Below are 21,423 nucleotides of genomic sequence, written 5' to 3'. Positions count from 1 at the left end.
GGGAGACCTATAGACAGAAAGCACTTGGACTGGCTCTGCCTCATGGGCAAGACCATCCTGCTCTGTCCAAGTCTGACAGTACCCCAAGGCTAAAGTCTTCTAGAGTAGTATGGTGACCCTTGGGGAATTGGTATGTTTTCCTGTGCTCCACTCCAGACAGTCTTATGGTCCCTGAGCCTACCTACAATCTTAAGGTTCTTGAGCCTGCCAAGAAAAGGCAGATTTTATGCCCTCACTGTAAGACGGGGAGCCCTAGAAGCCAGGTTTTTACACACATTCTCATGTATGATATTTGAGTCAAAGCCTTGGTAGAATAACTGTTTCCAATTGTATCCTGTTATAATAAGAGCAGATTTTTATTGAATTCATGCAAATAGCCATACTAGCATAGAAATACTCATGAACAGCTTCCCAATTTTGGAGGGATCAAGTAGGGGTAAAAAGTAAAAATTTCTACCTTTATTCACAGAAGTGTACTTTACCAAATTGCTATAAACTTTAAATAGCTGAAGAGAAAAGTTTCCTTAAATCTGAAAGGCAAAACATTAAAGAATCAACAAGATTTCAAGTGATAGTCATAAAATATCATCTTCATCAGTTATTTGATCTCATATAATTAATTTTTTTTCCTGTGGTGGGTTATCATGATGAACATTTACTTAATTTTTATTCTGCTTTATTTGGGTTAGAAGTTGTACAAATCCATCAGTTGCTTCTTTAGAGCCATGTCTATGCTATAGGTAATAATACATGCTCTGCCTGAATAAATTCCTCTGGGAGAGTTGAGGCCCATATATACAAAATAAGAAAATGGGCCACAGGGTTATAAGAAGTCTCACTTAATTCTCTACGGTCATTTGATTTTTCAATTGGTTGCCTTTAAACCTAGGCTCGTGGCTTAAAACTGTTTTGCAAACTGAGATTATCACGCTACTATTAATTACTTTGTATTTTCCTTTTTGCATTTTTACCTGTAAGTTGTTAAATTTCTGCAGAAGTGCAACTTCTAAAAGAAGAATGCTGGCCCGGCACTTTGAGATTATAGCTATTGCCTACAGAGCAGACAAAATTCAACTTAACAGTAAACTCCATGTAGACAGCCTGGGGACCACTTTTCTGAAACTTCCTTGCTGCTCAGATGTGGCTAAAAGGGTTTTGGCACTGACTCCTAGTCACTGATCACTTACTTTAAATGTGGGACCAGTCCAAATCAAATAGGGACAGCTTCAGGTCAGCACCAAGAGACCTCAGTATTTACCTAAATTAGTTGAAAAGTTATTTCTACACAAAAACCTGCAGATGGATGATTTTGACAACTTTTTGTCATTGCCAATACTGGAAGCAACCAACATGTCTTTAATAGGTGAATAAGAAAAGTAGTAAATCCATACAATGGAATATTGCTTATGGTTAAAAAGAAATTAGCTGTCAAGCTATGAAAAGACATGGGAGAAACATATGCATACCAGTAACTAAAATAAACTAACCTGAAAAGGCTATATACTGTGTGATTCCAACTTATATGACATTCTGGAAAAGGCAAAACTATGGTGACACTAAAATATTATAATTTTTGCCAAGGACTTGGGGAAAGAGAGGAATGAATAGGCAGAGCACAGAGGATTTTTAGGGGATTGAAACTATTCGGTATGATACCAACGTGCTGGATACATGTCATACATTAGTCAAAGCCCATCGAATGTACAACACAAAGAGTGAACCCTGTATAAGCTGGACTTTGTTGATGGCAATGTGTCAGTATTGGTCTATTGATTGTAGCTATGAAACCTCACTGGTGAGAGTAACTAATTGTGGGGGAAGTTATCTGTGGGTGACAAGAGGGAGTATGTGGGGACTGTGTACTTTCCACTTAGTTTTGCTGGGAATTCAAAACAATCCTAAAAAATAAATTCTACTAATTAAAACATTCCCACTGTAATCCACAATTCTAGGCAAGCTGAGGTTTGCATTATTCTGTGACTGTGGAGGGCTTAATGCTGATACTCTCGTGATCATTTTGATTGAGATGTGTGTTTTACAGGATGGGATGTAGGATGTCATTAAACTGTTGAAAAGCTGAAATTCTAACACACTTTTGCATTGGTGGCACTTTATCTCATTAGGTCACCAAATACTCATTCCTAAAAAAAAAAAAAATCAAAATTAGAGGTCCCTTCTGTCTTTAACTTATCTATGATTCTTTCATTCTATAAATATAAAGGTCTAGGCAGAAGATTCATTTCATCCAAAGGGAGGAGGGCAATTCAGGGACACTCACCTCTCAAGGAATAAAATGATTGCTGTAAAGGGGACCCTCAACCCTCAAGGAATAAGATGATTGCTGTAAAGAGAGCAATTGACCTTATTTTATCGAAAATAAGATGGCCTAGTTCTTCTAGAATTTGAGGTATGGGAGTTGGACAGTAACTCTTCACCCTGGATACAGAATTAACCAAGATCTAGACTCAAGTACTAAAGGTTGCATAAAACTATACTCTCTGACCCCCATTTTAGTCAATTGGCACTGTAATTATTAACTAAATTAGTATTTACTTTGCAAGCCACTCACTAGGCTGAATCATGAAATGTCAAAACACAGTACACAATCAGTCAATGTTAGCAAACCCAGTTGAACTGAATGTTTTATTTGGGAGAAAGGGTGCAAGACTCAGAGGTTATGGGTTCCATAGCATCTGCAGACACCATGTCCTTGGTCAAGACACTGAAATTCTGAGGCCCAGCTTCCTGATCCCTAAAATGACAGTACTTTTACCTTAGGCAAAAGTAATTGAGAGAATAAAAAGGAGTATGATGGGTAATTGGGGTCATGTTAAATATTTATCTTTTTTTGTGTGTGGTGGGCACATTCCAATTCCAATCTTTTAGTTAATTCAAATATACAATAAATCATCATTGATTGTAGTCACCCTACCGTGCTATCAAATACTAGGTCTTATTCATTATATATAACTATATTTTTACACTCACTCACCATCCCCACTTTATCCCCCAATTTCTGCTACCCTTCTCAGCCTCTGATAACCATCATTCTATTCTCTATCTCTATGAATTCAATTGTTTTAACTTTGAGCTCCCACATATGAGTGAACATGTATTTGTCTTTCTGTGCCTGATTTCTTTCGTTTAACACAATATCTTCCAGTTACATCCATGTTGTTGCAAATAACAGGATGTTATTCTTTTTTTATGGCCGAATAATATTCTATTGTATAAATATACCACATTCTTTTCACCCATTTACCTGTTGAACACACTCTAAATCTTGGCTATTAAGAATAGTGCTGCAATAAACATGGGAATGCAAGTATCTCTTCAATATACTGATTTTCTTTCTTTTGAGTATATATCTCTCAGTGGGATTGCTGGATAATAAGGTATTTCTATTTTTAGTTTTTGAGGAACATCCATACTAGGTTGCTAAAATGTTTTGCATGGAGATTGTACTAATTTACATGCCCACCAACAATGTATAAGAGTTCTCTTTTATCCACATCCTTGCCAGCATCAATTATTGCCTATCTTTTGGATAAAAGCCATTTTAAGTGGGTTGAGATTTAATGATGTTGAGTATTTTTCATATATCTGTTTGCCATTTGTATGTCTTCTTTTGAGGAATTTCTATTCAAATCTTTGGCCCATTTAAAAAATAGAATTATTAGACTTTTTCCTACTGAGTTGTTTGAGCTCTTTACATATTCTGGTTATTAATCCTTTGTTAGATAGATAGTATATAAATATTTTCTCCAATTCTGTGAGTTGTTGCTTCACTTCATTGAATGTTTGCTTTGCAGGATCTTTTCAAACTTGATATGATCCCATTTGTCCATTTTTGCTTTGGTTGTCTATGTTTTTGAGGTATTACTCAAGAAATTTTTGCCAAGACCAATGTCCTGGAAAGTTTCCTCAATACTTTCTTTTAGTAGTTTCAGAGTTTGAGGTCTTAGATTTAAGTCTTCAATTTATTTTAATTTGATATTTGTATATGGTGCTCTCACCATATACGGGTCCAGTTTCGTTTTTCTGCATATAGATGTCCGGTTTTCCCAGCACCATTTATTGAAGAAAATATCCTTTCCCCAGGGTATGTTCTTGGCAATTTTGTGAAAAATGAGTTCATTTTAGGTGTGTGGATTTATTTTTGGGTTCTCTATTCTGTTCCATTGGCCTATGTATCTGTTTTAATGCCAGTACCATGCTGTTCTGATTACTATAGCTCTGTAGTATAATTTGAAGTCAGGTAATATAATTCCTTCAGTTTTGCTCTTTTTTCTTTGGAGAGCTATGGTTATTCTGGTTTTTGTTCATTCCCTATGAATTATTGGATTTGTTTCTCTATTTCTGTGAAGAATGTCATTGGTGTCTTGATGGGGATTTCATTGAATATGTGAAGTGCTTAGGATAGTATGGACATTTTAACAATTGTTGAAGATTTTGCATTAAATCTTCCAGTCCATCAACATGGATTATATTTCCATTTTTTGGTGTCCTCTTTAATTTCTTTTATCAATGTTTTATAGTTTTCATTGTAGAGATCTTTGGTTAAGTTATTCTTGAATATTTTATTTGTGTATAGCTATTGTAATGGAATTACTTCCTTTATTTCTTTTTCAGATTGTTCACTGTTGACATATAGAAATGCTTCTGATTTTTGCATGTTGGTTTTATATCCTGCAACTTTACTGAATTTGCCAGTTCTAATAATTTTCTTGGGAAGTTTTTAGACTTTTCCAAATATAAGTTTATATCATCTACAAACAAGAGTAATTTGACTACTTCCTTTCCAATTTGGATGCCCTTTATATCTTTCTGTTGTCTGATTGCTCCAGCTAGGACTTCCAGTAACATGTTGAATAGCAGTGGTGACAAGTGGGCAGCTTTGTCATGTTCCAGGTCATAGAGGAAAGGCTTTCAGTTTTCCCCATTCAGTATGATTCTAACAGTGGGTCTATCATATATGGCTTTTATTATGTTGAGGTATGTTCCTTCTATCCCCAGTTTTTTGAGGGCTTTTATCATGATGGGATGTCCAATTGTACTAAATGCTTTTTCAGCATCAATTGAAATAATCATACCATTCTTATCCTTCATTCTATTGGTATATCACATTGACTAATTTGTGTATATTAAACCTTCTTTGCATCCCAGTCATAAATCCCACTTAGTCATGATACATGATCTTTCTAATGTATTGTTGATTTTGATTTGCTAGTATTTTGTTGAGGATTTTTGCATCAATATTTATCAGCGATATTAGCTGGTAATTTTTCTTTTTTTGTCTGGTTTCAGTGTCGGTAATACTGGCCTTGTAGAATGAGTTTGGAAGTATTTCCTCCTCCCCTATTTTTCGGAATAGTTTGAGTAGGATTGGTATTATTCTTCTTTAAATGTTTGGTGGAATTCAGTAGTGAAGCCATTAGGTCCTAGGTTTTCTTAACTGAGAGACTTTTTCTTAAGGCTTTGATCTTGTTACTAGTCTGTTCAGGTTTTGGATTTCTTCATGATTCAATGTTGGTAGGTTTTACGTGACTAGAAAATTGTCAATTTCTTCTAGATTTTCCAATTTATTGGCATGAAGTTGCTCATAGTAGCCACTAATGATCCTTCGAATTTCTGCAGTATCAGTTGTAATGTGTCCTTTTTCATCTTTGATTTATTTGTATTTTCTCTTCTTTTTTCTTATTCTGGCAAAAGGTTTGTCAATTTTGTTTAACTTTTCAAAAAACAAATGTCTTATTTTGTTGATCTTTTGTATTGTTTTTAAATTTCAATTTTATTTATTACTGCTTTGATCTTTATGATTTCTTTTTTCTTACTAATATTGGGTTTGGTTTGCTTTTGCTTTACTTATTTTTTAAGATGCATCGTTAGATTGCTTATCTGAAGAGTTTCCTGTTTTGTGATGCAAGCAGTTGTAGCTGTAAACTCCCTCTTTGTATTACTTTTGCTGCATTCCATAGGTTTTTGTATGTTGTGTTTCCATTTTTTTTAAAATAATTTTTTCAATTTCCATCCTAATTTCTTCATTGACCCACTGGTCATTCAGGAGTGTATTGTTTAATTTCCATGTATTTGTACAATTTCCAATATTTTTGTTATTGATTTTGAGGTTTTTTTTTTCTTTTTTGATAGAGTTTTGCTCTTGTTGCCCAGGCTGGAGTGCAATGGTGTGATCTTGACTCACCGCAACTTTGAGTTCAAGTGATTCTCCTGCCTCAGTTACTCTCCTGAGTAACTGAGATTATGGGCATGTACCACCACATCTGACTAATTTTTTTATTTTTAGTAAAGACGGGGGGGGGCAGTTTCTCCACATTGATCTGTCTGGTCTCAAACTCCTGACCTCAGGTGATCCACCCACCTTGGCCTCCAAAAGTGTTGGGATTACAGGTGTGAGCCACTGCACCCAGCTGATTTCTAGTTTTATTCCATTGTAGTCAGAGAAGATGCTTGATATTATTTAAATTTTGTGTCTGTGAGAGAGGGAAACATCATGTTTCTGTCTATCCAGGACATGGAGCTGGTGCAGCCCAGTCACACTTCATGGAGAGATCAGTGAATCTTACCAGGAACTTCTCAGCCATACTTATCAAACCCCGTGCCTGTGCTCATCACTGAGGTATTTATGGGTAAGCCAGCTTTGCCCAGCTGTGGCCCTGTATCCCCACAGAACAGGAAGCTCAGGGAACTGGGCACTCCAATGTCCGGCTTATCACCTGAAACAACAGAGAACATCTCGCAGTAAACAAAGATACCCTACATACCCATCTGCTTGTGCCACAGCTGGTTCTTACCTGTAAGTGCCATCTACTTGCTTATAAGTTGAATCGGACAGTTTGATATAAAATCTGCTGACAGAGGGTATAGTTCTATAGAAGAAAAGCCAAAAGACCTTACCCAATATACTCTATAGTTACACCCCATAGGAAGGGAGAGAATGATAAAGGAAAAGAAATAATAAGGAAAGAAAAAATTATATCCACAGAAAAATAATTTCAAATTTTAAAGTGGCATCCTCTCCACATGAGAAGGAACCATCATGAGAATTCTGATACCATGAAATATCTGAATGTTGTAAACCATCAAAAGATCATGCTAGCTCCCCAGAAATGAACCCTAACCAAAATGAGAACTCAGAAATGACATATAAAGAATTCAAAATATGGATTGCAAGGAAGATCAATGAGATTCAAGACAAGGTTGAAAATGAACACAAAGAAACTACTAAAGTAATTGGGGAAATGAAGAAAAAGAAAAACATCTTTAAAAAATCAATCAGAATTCTGGAATTGGAAAATTCACTTAAAGAATTTCAGAATACAATGGAAAGATTTACCAATAGACTAGATCAAGCAGAATAAAGAATTTCAGAGTCTGAAGACCAGTCTTTTGAACTAACCCAGTCAGACAGAAATAAAGAAAAAGAATTTTAAAAAATGAAGAAACCTTTGAGAAATATGTGATGATGTCTAGCAACCAAACCTATGAATTATTGGCATTCCTGAGAGAGAAGATAAAGTAAACAGCATGGAAAATGTATTTGACAGAATACTTCAAAATTTTTTTTCAAGAAAAAAGAGCAACAAAGTCTGGATGACAGCACATCAGTGTGCATCATAATTTACTGAATATCTTAAGACCACTTTTGAGATCTACCACTCAGAAAAAAAATTCTTTTGAAAATATTACTGCTCCTTGACAATACACCTAATCATGGCACCGATGAGCACTGATGGAGATGTATCAAGAGATGTTATTTTCATTATTGACAACACAACATTTATTCCGCAGTCATGAATCAAGTAGTAATTTCAACTTGTAAGTCTTATTATTTGATAAGTACATTTCAGAAGGCTATACCTGCCAGAGATACTGATTCCTCAGGTTAATGTGGGCAAAGTAAATTAAAAACCTTTTGAAAAAGATGAAGAACATTTGTAATTCATGAGAGGATTTAAACTATCAATATTAACCTGAGTTGGAAGAAATTGATTCCGACCCTCATAGATGACTTGGAGGTTCAAGACTTCAGTAAAGAAAGTAAATGCAAATGTGGTGGAAATAGCTAGAAAATTAGAAGTGGAGCTTGAAAATGTGACTAAATTGCTGCAATCTTATAATTAAACTCTAATGGATGAGGAGTTGCTTCTTACAGATAAACAATGAAATTGTTTCCTTGACGATGAACATACTACTGTTGAACATTGTTAATGTGACAAAAAAGGATTTAAAATATTACATAAACTTTGTTGGTGAAGAAGCAATGGGATTTCAGAGGATTGATTCCAATTTTGGAAGAAGTTTTACTGTGGATAAAATGTTATTAAACAGTATCACATGCTATAGAAAAATATTTCATGAAAGGAAGAGTCAATTAATGTGGCAAGCTTCATTGTTGTTTTATTTTAAGAAATTTTCACAGTCACTCAAAGATTCAACAAGCACTACCATGATCAGTCAGCAGCCATCAACACTGAGCTAACACCCTCCACTAACAACAAGATTATGACTTGCTGAAGACTCTAATGATCATTGCACTTTGTAGTCATAAAGTATTTTAAAATTAAGTTATGCACACTTTTTAGGTGTAATGCTATTGCACACTTTACCTCCAGTATAGTATAAACATAGCTTTTATACATCCTAGGAAACCAAAAAAATCATGTGTCATGCTCTTTTGAAATATTTGCATTGTTGTGGTGGTCTGGAATTGAGCACATAATATCTTCAAGATATGCCTGGTGATCCTCATAACCAAAAATGTAGTTTTCCATCCAGTTTTGTACATTGTGGTCATTCTTCACTGTGTGTCTGTTTGATAATATACCTGTCTCCTGTATACCACTGAAGCACATTTTGTTGCTATTCTATCATCTCTCTTTCTTGGTGTGTGTTACCTTATTCTATTATTTCTGACAATGACAGGGAAAAAAGTTACAGATGCAGCTATGTCTGGAGGTGACTAAGAGGTGGGAGAAGCATAATTTCTCAAGTGTTCTCTACTAAATTCTCTGAGATTGGCTCTTCCATTGGTTATTCTGAACATGTCTTACTTCTGCAGTAATGGAGAGATGAAAACACTATATTTTTTTTCCATTCTCTTGAACACCTATGACCTTTGTCTCCTTTGAGTGAAATAACAGTCTTCTATTTAATGTGATGACTTTTTTGATGAAGGAACAGAGTTACTAGAGTATACATTCAGGGAAACAAATGCTTTTGGAGTTTGTTTTGTTTTGCTAAAATTGCTCTTGAGGCAGCTGTGTTATAAGCAATAATGTACCACAATGGAAATCATAAGATCTCCATTCAAATCTGAGTTCTGCCAAATAATCAGATATGTGACACTAGACAGATCTCCCTTTCCCCATTTTAAAAATTAAAAAATGTTAATCTTTGCCTTCTAGTGCTTTGAAAAAAGTTTAATGATATACTGGTGAAAATTCCCTTTAGTTGCTTTCAACAACTCTGTCATTGTCTTTTGAAAATTAAGTTATAATATGTCTCGATATGGGTCTCTGAGGATATATTCATTGGAGTTTCTTGAGCTTCTTTAACGTTTAAATTAATGTCTGTCCTTTGTCCACAAGTGATTTTCTTCTGGCCAAACTGTGAGGGATATATGTAGCTTTTTAAGCTCTTTGTAGCTATCTTATTCAGGAATAGAATGAGAGGCAGGTTTGCCCAGTACAGTTCCTAGCTTGACTTTTCCCTTTGGCTTAGTGATTTTGAGACCCTGAGATTTATTTTCCTTTCACATTTTCCAACTTTTATTTTCTCTTGGAAAAAGCATTTCTCAAGAAAATGAGTCTCTAGTTTCAGATTTTGTCTGATCTCTCCTGATTAGGACAATGTATTCCTAGATGGGTAGGAATTATTAGGAAAGCTCATTTTTAACAGGTGGTAAAGTCGCACATTTTATGAAGAGAAAATCAGGAGAAGAAGGGAGAAAAACAACAACAAACAACAACAACAAAAATAACAATCCTGGAAAATTGATACAGACCATATTACCCTGAAGTCCATACATTAGTAGGCAGGTATGAAAGTAGTTTATGTATGTAAATAGGTTACTGTTATTTTCTTCTGAAGTTTAAGTTGTCTAGCTTCAGTTTACAGGGCTTTAAGAAAGAACAGCTTAAATTTTAGTTACTTCAAATCAGGAAAAAATTGGGAGAAAAGGAAGGAAGAAAAAAAGAAAAACATTATTTCAGAGACTTGTAGGCAGGAAAAATTCTCAAATGCAGTCCAAACTTTAGAAAATAATAAAAATCAAAACTGTTAGACAAGACTACAGTCTAAAAACAATTGTGCTATAGTTTATTGTGAAACAATTTTTCTCTTTGTAATCCCATTTTCACTACAGACAAATCATAGGACAAATTCATTTGCAAAATAAATTTTAGTCTTATACTTGTCCAGAGTATTTGCATAAAGTCAGCAAAAATAATTGTTTGCCATTTCGGCTCCTTTTTTTTTTGTTTTTTGTTTTTTGTTTTTGTTTAAATTGGCTTTACTAGAACTTCATTTGAGAAAAAATCCCAGATTTAGCTTCAATGCCTTAGGCCCAGCTTGTACCTACGAATTCCTGTGTTAATTGGAGGAATTCCTCACCTCAAGGTCCCAGGAAAATTTGGGGCCCCTGGACTTGTCAGAAAATGACATCCTTTAGTTATCATGGGACAGAAACCTGTACAGTGACTGTGTAAACAAGGTATGAGGCCAGCTTTCCCAGGGGGTTTTTATTGGTTCTGCAAGTCAATTTTGATTCCTTTAAAGAGCTTGTTTGTAATTGAATGCATGCCATTCCAGTCAAAACCTTAGTAAAATAACCAGTATCTCCTATTGTGTCCTGTTACAAAAGAAAATAGATTCTTAATAATCTTATGTAAGTAACTGTATTGTTATAAGAATACTCACAGCTAGTTTCCAAATTTTGAAGACATCAGGTAGAAAGAAACATGCTCCAAATTTTGCTTATAGGAGTAGAGTTTACTCAATTATTAAAAGCTGTATATAGCCCAAAAGCAAAGTTCTCTTGGCTCTGAAAAACAAACAAAGGATTAGCAATGTTTTAAGCAAAATGTCATAAAATAATTATTTCAATCTTCTGTTAGTTCAGCTCATGCAGTTAACTCTTGTTTTGCTTGATATTCATGAATATTTCAGTTCTCCATGGGAGTCTTGGAAGTTTTTCCTTTATTCTAGTGTCACAATCTCCAGAGTTATCAGAAACTTGCATTCAAGCACACTTGTCAGAGTCTTATAGCTGATTGTAAAACCACCTTTTGAAAAGGATAAAAGTAACACAACTGTGGATGACAGAAGTCTCAGAACAGTCATAGTTAAATACACAATTTACAAGGAAATTTGGTTAAATCTGTGGCATATAAGAATTTTACATAATAATCATAATTACTACTGATAACGTATGCTAAGATATATCAGAAGCACAGGAATTTCATAGAATTCAGGAACACATACTAATAACACATTTATATAAATATAATCCAAGGAAGGCTAAACATCACTTTATATATGACAATATTTTCTGTATGATTTTATTATATCAAATAAGCTAAATATATCTCTTTTGGACTTCAGGGGACTAATATCAAAATTTTAATAAGGACCAAAGGTAGAATTTGATTTTGGAAAGTTTGTTAAATATAAAAAGTTTAAGACACTTGATATCACAAAATTGGATCACAGGTTATTGTAAAATAAGTCATTCATTTAGCCAACATGATAACTCGAAGATTTGAGTGTTGGAAGCAAGGCTCCCAAAATCCTGGCTGTAAACTGGCCCCGAAACTGGCCATAAACAAAATCTCTGCAGCACTGTAACATGTTTGTAATGGCCCTAATACCCACACTGGAAGGTTGTGGGTTTACCAGAATGAGGGCAAGAAACACCTGGTCCCCCCAGGGCAGAAAACCGCTTAAAGGCATTCTTAAGCCACCAAGAATAGCATGTGAAATCTGTGCCTTAAGGACTTGCTCCTGCTGCAGTTAACTAGCCCAACCTATTCCTTTAATTCAGCCCATCCCTTCATTTCCCATAAGGGATACTTTTAGTTAATTTAATGTCTATAGAAACAATGCTAATGACTGGTTTGCTGTTAATAAATTTGTGGGTAAATCTCTGTTAGGAGATCTCAGCTCTGAAGGCTGTGAGAGCCCTGATTTCCCACTTCACACCTCTATATTTCTGTATGTGTGTTTTTAATTCCTCTAATGCCACTGGGTTAGGGTCTCCCCAGCTGAGCTGGTCTTGGCAAGTGGCATCCATCATGGGGGCTCGAATACAGGTCGAAGGGTCACCGGAGCGGCAGTTGGAATGGAAAACTAGCTGGAGGATACCCGAGTACTCTTAAAGCAATCTCCATGGTGAGTAAGAAAGGGAGTACAGAAGTGTCAGGGTAGCAATGGGACAAGTGTGGAGTCTGGTTCGTTTCACCTTGGAACTTTTTCACACTGATGAGGAGGAAGGAGAGTATAGTGAAGTAACAGAAGAGGTTACAGAGCATGTTTACCAGTTAAAGCTAAAGAGACAAAAGAAGGAGAGGTTCATCCTTACCTTTCTTCATCACTTCCTTATTATTGTGAAGAAAATGAACCTCCAGATCTTTCTTATCCAGAGGACACTGGGTGAAAAGTAGTTGCCCCAGTGACTGTTTGAGCAGCACCTCGAGTGACTGTTCTTATTTCTATTCAGGCAGGAATTCAGTAAGCTAGATGAGAGGGTCATATAGAGGACTTGGCAGTTTCCTGTTAGAATACACCCCCCAGATCAAGAGGGAAATATTACAGCTACATTTGAGCTTTTTCCTTTTAAATTACTCAAAGAATTTAAACAAGCTATAAATCCAAATGGACCAGGTTCTCCTTTTGTAATGGAACTATTAAAGAATGTTACTGTTTCCAGTTGGATGATACCTACTGACTGGGATGCTCTTACTCGAGTGTGTCTAACTCCTGCTCGGTTCTTACAGTTTAAAACTTGGTGGGCAGAGGAAGCATCCATTCAGGATGCTTGTAACACCCAGGCACAACCTCAAATTAATATAACTGCAGACCAACTTTTGGGGGTTGGTGGCTAGGATGGTTTACATGCACCAGTGGTCATGCAGGATGATGCCATAGAACAGCTTAGATGAGTGTTCATTACAGCTTGGGAAAAAATCACTTCATGTGGAGAACAATACACTTCCATTATTGCTATAAATCAGGGACCAAGAAAATCATATGTTGATTTAATGGCTTGGTTACAAGAGTCTCTTAAAAAGATGATTGCAGATTCAGCTGCTCAGGATATAATGTTGCAGTTATTAGCTTTTGGCAATGCTAATCCCATTTGCCAGGCTGCTCTGCAACCTATCAGATGGAAAGTACATTTAGTTGATTATATCAAGGCCTGTGATGGTATCGGAGGTAATCTGCATAAAGCTACTGTGTTGGCACAGGTAATGACAGTACTGAGAGTGGATGAAGGAAATACTCCAATTCCTGGAGCTTGTTTCAACTGTAGGAAGCATGGTCATACTAAAAAAGAATGTGGAAAAAATCAGCGAGTCAGGCCACCAGATAGGGGAAAAAAGAAAACCGTTGAGCCTGAAATATGTCCACAATGTAAAAAAGGAAAACATTTGGCTAGTCAGTGTCACTTTAAGTTTGATAAAGATGGGAACCCAATTTCAGAAAATGCCATGAGGGGCCCATCTAAGGCCCCATTCTAAACTGGGACATTTCCAGTTCAGGCCACTCCCTCACCCCTGTACAGTATCTGTCCCCCACCACAGGCGGTAGTACCGCAGTAGATTTATGCTGCACAAAAGCTGTGAGCCTTCTGTATAGGGAACCCCCACAAAAGGTCCCAACAGGAGTCTGTGGACCCTTGCCAGCAGGGACAATAGGATTACTTTTAGGAAGGTCTAGTTTAAGTTTGAAAGGCTTACAAATAGATACAGGAGTCATTGATTCAGATTACAATGGGGAAATTCAAATTTTTATATCTACTTCTGTTCCCTGGAAAGCAGAGCCAGGAAAGTGCATAGCACAGCTCCTGATTGTGCTGTATGTAGGAATGGGAAAAAGTGAAGTTAAATGAATGGAAGGATTTGGAAGCACAAATAAACAAGGCAAAGCAACTTATTGAGTAAATAAAACTACTGATAAATGTCCTACCTGTGAAATAACTATTCGAGGAAAGAAATTTAAAGGTTTGGTAGATACAGGAACTGACATTTCAGTCATTTCTCTATAGCACTGGCTGTCCACGGGGCCAATTCAACCCACTCAATTTGACATTGCTGGAGTTGGTAAAGCCCCTGAAATATATCAAAGTAGTTATATTTTGCATTGTGAAGGGCCCCATGGACAACCTGGGACTATTCAACCAATTATAACTTCTGTACCTATAAATTTTGGGGAAGAGATTTATTACAACAATGGGGAGCACAAGTTCTAATTCCAGAACAATTATATAGCCCTCAAAGTCAACATATAATGCATGAAAAGGGGTATGTACCTGGTATGGGACTAGAAAAAAATTTGCAAAGTTTAAAAAGTTCCTGCTGAAGATTAGGATATCATTTTTGATGGCAGCCATTGTGAAGCCTCCAGAACCTATACCTTTAAAATGGTTAACAGATAAGGTAATTTGGGTAGAACAATGGCTGCTAAGTAAAGAGAAACTGGAGGCTTTAGAGAAATTAGTTACTGAACAATTAGGAAATGGTAACATAGCTCCAATATTTTCCCCTTGGAATTCTCCAGTTTTCATAATTAAGAAAAAAATCAGGTAAATGGAGAATGTTAACTGACTAAGAGCCATCAATTCAGTTATACAACCTATGTGAGCTTTACAGCCAGTATTGCCTTCTCCTGCTATAATTCCAAAAAATTGGTCTTTAATAGTCACAGATTTAAAAGACTGTTTCTTTACTATCCCCTTAGCTGAGCAAGACTGTGAATGGTTTCCATTTACAATTCCTGCAGTAAACAACCTGTAGCCTGCCAGGAGTTATTATTGGAAAGTGCTGCCACAGGGCATGTTAAACAGTCCAACAATTTGCCAGAAGTATGTGGGCCAAGCGATTAAACCTACTTGTAAAAAATTTTCACAGTGTTACATTATTCACTATATGGATGATATACTTTGTGCTACCCCCACTTGAGAAATATTACTCCAATGTTATGATCACTTGCAACATTCAATTTCTCATGCTGGTTTAATTATAGCTCCTGACAAAATTCAGACTACTACTCCTTACTCCTACATGGGGACCTTAGTAAATGACACTACCATTGTGCCACAGAAAGTAACCACACCTAGGGATCAATTAAAAACATTAAATGACTTTCAAAAATTACTAGGGGACATTAATTGGATACGACCTGCTGTAGGCATTCCTACCTATGCCATGAGTAATCTGTTTTCTGTCCTTAGAGGAAATCTTAGTCTCACCAGCTCTCAGCAATTAACAAAGGAGGCTGAGGCAGAGTTACAACTGACTGAGAAGCAAGTCCATAAAGCTCATATAAATAGAATAGATCCAGAGAAGACTCTAGATTTGCTAATTTTTTCAACTCAGCATTCACCTACTGGTGTTATTGTCCAAGAACAGGACTTAGTAGAGTGGCTTTTTCTTCCACATACTAATTCATGGACTCTAACTACTTATTTAGATCAAATCGCTACTATTACAGGGATTGGGAGAATTTAGATTGTTAAATTACATGGATATGATCCTGGAAAAATTATTATCCCTCTCATGAAGGCACAAATACAGCAAGCTTTTATAAAAAGTCTTACTTGACAAACCCATTTAGCTGACTTTGGGGTATTCTCAATAATCATTTTCCTAAAATGAAGTTGTTTCAGTTTTTGAAATTAACTAATTGGATTCTGCCCAAAATAACTAAATTTAAACCAATTGAAGGTGCTGAGAATGTTTTTACAGCTGGGTCTAGTAACGGTAAAGCTTTTTATTTCGGCTCAAAAAGTACAGTTTTCCAGACGCCGTATACTTCACTTCAAAAAGCAGAGCTTGTAGCAGTAATTGAGGTATTGACTGCTTTTGATATGCCTATTAATGTGATTTCTGATTCTTCATACGTGGTTCATTCCACACAGTTAATTGAAAATGCTCAGTTATGATTTCATACAGATGAACAACTGATGACTTTATTTACCCAATTGCAAATAGCAGTTAGGAGTAGAATGCACCCTTTTTACATCACTCACATTAGGGCTCATACACCTCTTCTAGGACCTTTGACTGAAGGGAATCAAATGGCTGATCGCCTAGTTCCTAATGCAATATCTAATGCTGGATATTTTCACAATTTAACCCATGTTAATGCCTTTGGTGTCAAACACAGATACAGCATTACCTGGAAAGAAACTAAAGCTATTATCCAGCGATGCCCAACTTGCCAAATGGTACATTTCTCATCTTTTACAGGAGTTAATCCTCGAGGACTGGAACCTAACTCTCTTTGCAAATGGATGTCACACATGTTCTCTCATTTGGGAGACTAGCTTACATACATGTATGTGTGGACATCTTTTTTCACTTTTTCTTGGCTACCTGTCAAACAAGAGAGACTTCTGCCTGTGTTAAATGTCATCTTTTGCAGTGTTTTGCAGTGATGGGCATTCCAGCTACTATTAAAACAGATAATGCTCAGGTTATACTAGCTAAACTCTAGCTTCATTTTTCTTTATGTGGAACATTAAACGCATTACTGGTATCCCATACAATTCTCAAGGACAAGCCATAGTGGAAAGAATGAATCTCTCCCTAAAACAGCAGTTGCAAAAGCAGAAAATGGGAGACAGAGAATATGGAACCCCACAGATGCAACTGAAGCTAGCATTATTAACTTTAAATTTTTTGAGCCTGATGTTATCAGCAGCTGAACAGCATCCACAGAAACCAGCTGCAAAGACAGAAACAAAACAACTGATTTGGTGGAGAGATCCAATAACAAAAAGTTGGGAAATAGGTAAAATAATAACTTGGGGTAGAGGTTATGCTTGTGTTTCTCAAGGACAAAATCAACAGCCAATTTGGATACCAACAAGACACCTGAAACCTTGTCATGAGCCAGATGCCAAGGAAGAGACTCCAGGAGGATGCTGAGGACCCACCAGTTGCAGCTGCAACATGTTGAGACTGATGCTGAGGAGGACCCCAACTGTCACGATCAGTGCCCATCGAACACAGCCACCCACCTGGGGAAAGATCAAGAAGCTGTCACAGATGGCAGAAGAAAACCTGAGAAAAGTGGGACAACCAGTGACAATGAATAATTTAATGGTAGCTATGATAGTGGTTATCAACACTGCCATGAGTATTCCTTCAATAAGGGCTGACACAGAGAACAGTTATACTTATTGGGCATTTTTATCAATCTTGGCTGGCAATAATGCCTGGATGCAATTGCTCTGACACAGTTACACATGCTTTCTGATCTCATTATTTACCATAATAAATCTGCTCCTATAATTGAGGCATACGGCCTTCAAAAACCTATTTGAAGTAGAAACAAAGTAGAACCTGGCCAGAAATAACAAACATACTTATTTAGCAAGATTGCATTGCAGAACAGGCAGCGGTGCTGCACAATGATTCCTATGGAGTCATTATTGATTGGTCCCCTAAGAGGATGTTTAGCTTGAATTGCACCTCTCAGTCTGTGTGCCACGGCCATACTATGTTCAGATGATCTGAACAAAATGGTCAGATGGTAGAAATGATAAGGAATACATCAAAAGTTCCTATTATCTGAAACCATGGCGGTATTGTGGCACCTCAACCTCAAATGATATGGCCTGCTCTAGGAGCTTAACATAAGGATTTGTAGAAACTATTAAATGCTCTTAATAAGATCAAAATGTGGGAAAGCATAAAAAAACATCCAGAAGGACACTCTACAAACTTGTTTTTGGATAGAGCAAAATTACAAGAACAAATATTGAAAGCATCCCAGGTACACCTGACCTTAATGCCAGGAACTGGAGTGCTTAAAGGAGCTGCAGTCAAATTAGCAGCTAGTAACCCATTAAAATGAATAAAAACACTTGGAAGCTCTGTGATTTCAATGATGATTGTGCTTTTAATCTATGTTGCTTATCTTTGTATAGTCTGCAAATGCAGATCCTGACTCCTGTGAGAAGTAGCTCACTGTGACAAAACTGTCTTTGCTTTTATTGATTTGCAAATCAAAGAAAGGGGACATGTTTGGAGCAAGCACCCCAAAATCTGGCAATAAACTAGCCCCCAAACTGGCCATAAACAAAATCTCTGCAGCACTGTAACACGTTCATAATGGCCCTAATGCCCACACTGGAAGATTGTGGGTTTACCGGAATGAGGGCAAGGAACACCTGGCCCATTCAGTGTGCAAAACTGCTTAAAGGCATTCTTAAGCCACAAACAATAGCATGAACAATCTGTACATTAAGGACATGCTCCTGCTGCAGTTAACTAGCCCAACCTATTCCTTTAATTTGGCCAATACCTTCATTTCCCATAAGGGATATTCTAATTAATTTAATATCTATAGAAACAATGCTAATGACTAGTTTGCTGTTAATAAATTCGTGGGTAAATCACTGTTAAGGGATCTCAGCTCTGAAGGCTGTGAGACCCCTGATTTCCCACTTCAAACCTCTATATTTCTGTGTGTGTGTCTTTAATTCCTCTAGTGCTGCTGGTTTAGGGTTTCCTTGACTCAGCTGGTCTCGGCATTTGAGGAAAAAAAGGTTGAAAATCTTTATTCTTTGAGAGAGAAAACGTAATTTCTCAAACAATAAGTCCTAATAGCTCATGTGGAACCAAAAAAGAGCCTGCATTGCCAAGACAATCCTAAACCAAAAAAACAAAGCTGGAGGCATCACACAACCTGACTTCAAACTATACTATAAGGCTACAGTAACCAAAATGGCATGGTACTGGTACCAAAACAGAGATATAGACCAATAGAACAGAACAGAGCCTTCAGAAATAACACCACACATTTACAACTATCTGATCTTTGACAAACCTGACAAAAACAAGAAACGGGGAAAGGATTCCCTCTTTAATAAATGGTGCTGGGAAAACTGGCTAGCCATAAGTAGAAAGCTGAAACTGGATCCCTTCCTTACTCCTTATACAAAAATTAATTCAAGATGGATTAGAGACTTAAATGTTAGACCTAAAACCATAAAAACCCTTGAAGAAAACCTAGGCAGTAGCATTCAGGACATAGGCATGGGCAAGGACTTTATGTCGAAAACACCAAAAGCAATGGCAACAAAAGCTAAAATTGACAAATGGGATCTAATTAAACTAAAGAGCTTCTGCACAGCAAAAGAAACTACCATCAGAGTGAACAGGCAACCTACAGAATGGGAGAATGTTTGCAATCTACTCATCTGACAAAGGGCTAATATCCAGAACCTACAAAGAACTCAAACAAATTTACAAGAAAAAAACAAACAACCCCATCAAAAAGTGGGCAAAGGATATGAACAGACATTTCTCAAAAGAAGACATTTATGTAGCCAACAGACACACGAAAAAATGCTCATCATCACTAGCCATCATAGAAATGCAAATCAAATCCACAATGAGATACCATCTCACACCAGTTAGAATGGTGATCATTAAAAAGTCAGGAAACAACACATGCTGGAGAGGATGTGGAGAAATAGGAACACTTTTACACTGTTGGTGGGACTGTAAATTAGTTCAAACATTGTGGAAGACAGTGTGGCGATTCCTCAAGGACCTAGAACTAGAAATACCATTTGACCCAGTCATCCCATTGCTGGGTATATACCCAAAGGACTATAAATCATGCTGCTATAAAGACACATGCACACGTATGTTTATTGCGGCACTATTCACAATAGCAAAGACTTGGAACCAACCCAAACGTCCATCAATGACAGACTGGATTAAGAAAATGTGGCACATATACACCATGGAATACTATGCAGCCATAAAAAAGGATGAGTTCATGTCCTTTGTAGGGACATGGATTCAGCTGGAAACCATCATTCATAGGAAACTATGGCAAGAACAGAAAATCAAACACCGCATGTTCTCACTCAAAGGTGGGAATTGAACAATGAGAACACTTCAACACAGAAAGTGGAACATCACACACTGGGGCCTGTTGTGGGGTCGGGGGAGGGATGAGGGATAGCATTAGGAGATATATCTAATGTAATTGACGAGTTAATGGGTGCAGCACACCAACATGACACATGTATATATATGTAACCAACCTGCACGTTGTGCACACGTACTCTAGAATATGAAGTATAATAATAATAAAATAAAATTAGACCAGCGTCGTGGTGGGTGCCTGTAGTCCCTGCTACTCGGGAGGCTGAGGCAGGAGAATGATTGGAACCCGGGAGGTGGAGCTTGCAGTAAGCAGAGATCGTGCCACTGCACTCCAGCCTGGGCAACAGAGCGAGACTCCGTCTCAATAAATAAATAAATAAATAAATAAATAAATAGTCTTATACTGACGCATTGTGATACTTTGTCTCACTGAGTCAACAATTGCTCATTTCTAAAAAAAACAAAGCAAAGTTTAGTTGATTTCAGAGATCCCTTCTGTCTACAAATTATCTGTAATTCTTTCTTTCTATAAACTGAAAGATCTAGGCAGGAGCCTCAACTCAGTAGGAGAGAGAAGGAGCCGAGCTGGGACACCTAGCTCTGAAGGAATGAAATGATTATACTAAAGAGAGTAACTGAGCTTATTTTACCCAAAATAAGGTAGTATATTTCTGTTAGAGTTTAGGGTTACATGAGTCAGGGAAAAAGTTATTGCTTTTCTTTGTCCTGTGTAAAGGGATCTCCAAGGCCTTTGACTTACCCAAGAACTAAAGGTTATAAAACCAAACTCTTCTGACCTCTCAATCTAGTCAACTGGGGCTGCAATTATTGATGAAATTAATGTTTATTTTGAAAATCATTTACTAGACTGAATCACAAAATACTGAATCATTGTACACAATCAGTAAATATTGGTAGACTCAATTGAACTCAATGTTTTGCTTGAAATGAAACCTTCAGGATGCAGGGCTTATGGGTTCTAGTCCCATAAGACATGGAACATGGTGCTGGCTAAGGTAGACACCATGTTCCTGGTTAAGGTACTGAATCTTCAAGGCTCAGCTTCCTCATTCCTGAAATGGGTCAATTTTATTGTAAGCAAAGGTAATTGAGAGATTCCAAAGGGACATGAGGCATAACAATTCTCTGTAAATTGTTAGAATCCATGTTAAAAATGACCAGTAAAGCATGGTGCAGCTGTGTCTTAACATAACTTTATTTTTCTCAATAAAAGAAATGGAAATAAACCCACTAGGGAATTTAGCACAAATATGAT

Source organism: Macaca nemestrina, chromosome 9, assembly GCF_043159975.1.
Source record: "Macaca nemestrina isolate mMacNem1 chromosome 9, mMacNem.hap1, whole genome shotgun sequence".
NCBI classification, from domain to species: domain Eukaryota; kingdom Metazoa; phylum Chordata; class Mammalia; order Primates; family Cercopithecidae; genus Macaca; species Macaca nemestrina.
Note: the sequence above shows the minus strand (reverse complement) of the source record.